This window comes from Volvox carteri (genome assembly GCF_000143455.1).
Source record: "Volvox carteri f. nagariensis unplaced genomic scaffold VOLCAscaffold_18, whole genome shotgun sequence".
Lineage (NCBI taxonomy): Eukaryota > Viridiplantae > Chlorophyta > Chlorophyceae > Chlamydomonadales > Volvocaceae > Volvox > Volvox carteri.
In genome coordinates this window covers 1,742,177-1,743,105 of record NW_003307561.1, presented here as the reverse complement: position 1 = coordinate 1,743,105, position 929 = coordinate 1,742,177, and the positions used below count along the sequence as shown (strand labels likewise).

The window sequence follows — 929 nt, the reverse complement described above, 5'->3', positions numbered from 1 at the left end:
TGCACGATACCGTGCTAAGGCGCCTCACGTACGTCGCAGCCTCGTTAGAGCTGAGGCCGCGCAGTCCTTCAGAGCTTCAAACACAAACTCTGCGGAGAGGAGACCCTGCACAAGTACAGATGACACGGTTAAACATGCGGATTCCAACGACTAACGGTTGCAATTAAGCGCGAACAGCAGTTAAAACCCTAAGCTTGCGGCCCAGACTTACCGTGCACGATACCGTGCTAAGGCGCCTCACGTACGTTGCAGCCTCGTTAGAGCTGAGGCCGCGCAGTCCTTCAGAGCTTCAAACACAAACTCTGCGGAGAGGAGACCCTGCACAAGTACAGATGACACGGTTAAACATGCGGATTCTAACGACTAACGGTTGCAATGAAGCGCGAACAGCAGTTTAAACCCTAAGCTTGCGGCCCAGACTTACCGTGCACGATACCGTGCTAAGGCGCCTCACGTACGTCGCAGCCTCGTTAGAGCTGAGGCCGCGCAGTCCTTCAGAGCTTCAAACACAAACTCTGCGGAGAGGAGACCCTGCACAAGTACAGATGACACGGTTAAACATGCGGATTCTAACGACTAACGGTTGCAATGAAGCGCGAACAGCAGTTTAAACCCTAAGCTTGCGGCCCAGACTTACCGTGCACGATACCGTGCTAAGGCGCCTCACGTACGTCGCAGCCTCGTTAGAGCTGAGGCCGCGCAGTCCTCCAGAGCTTCAAACACAAACTCTGCGGAGAGGAGACCCTGCACAAGTACAGATGACACGGTTAAACATGCGGATTCTAACGACTAACGGTTGCAATGAAGCGCGAACAGCAGTTAAAACCCTATGCTTGCGGCCCAGACTTACCGTGCACGATACCGTGCTAAGGCGCCTCACGTACGACGCAGCCTCGTTAGAGCTGAGGCCGCGCAGTCCTTCAGAGCTT

The 929-nt window shown here is 54.6% G+C and overlaps 1 protein-coding gene across 1 annotated transcript in view; it reads left to right on the top strand.

The window, feature by feature from the left end:
* VOLCADRAFT_117582 (uncharacterized protein) overlaps window positions 1–929 on the top strand; it is a gene marked incomplete at both ends in the record, with an annotated part of 37,166 nt that overhangs the window by 25,538 nt on the left and 10,699 nt on the right. The gene's annotated exons all lie outside the window — the stretch shown is intronic.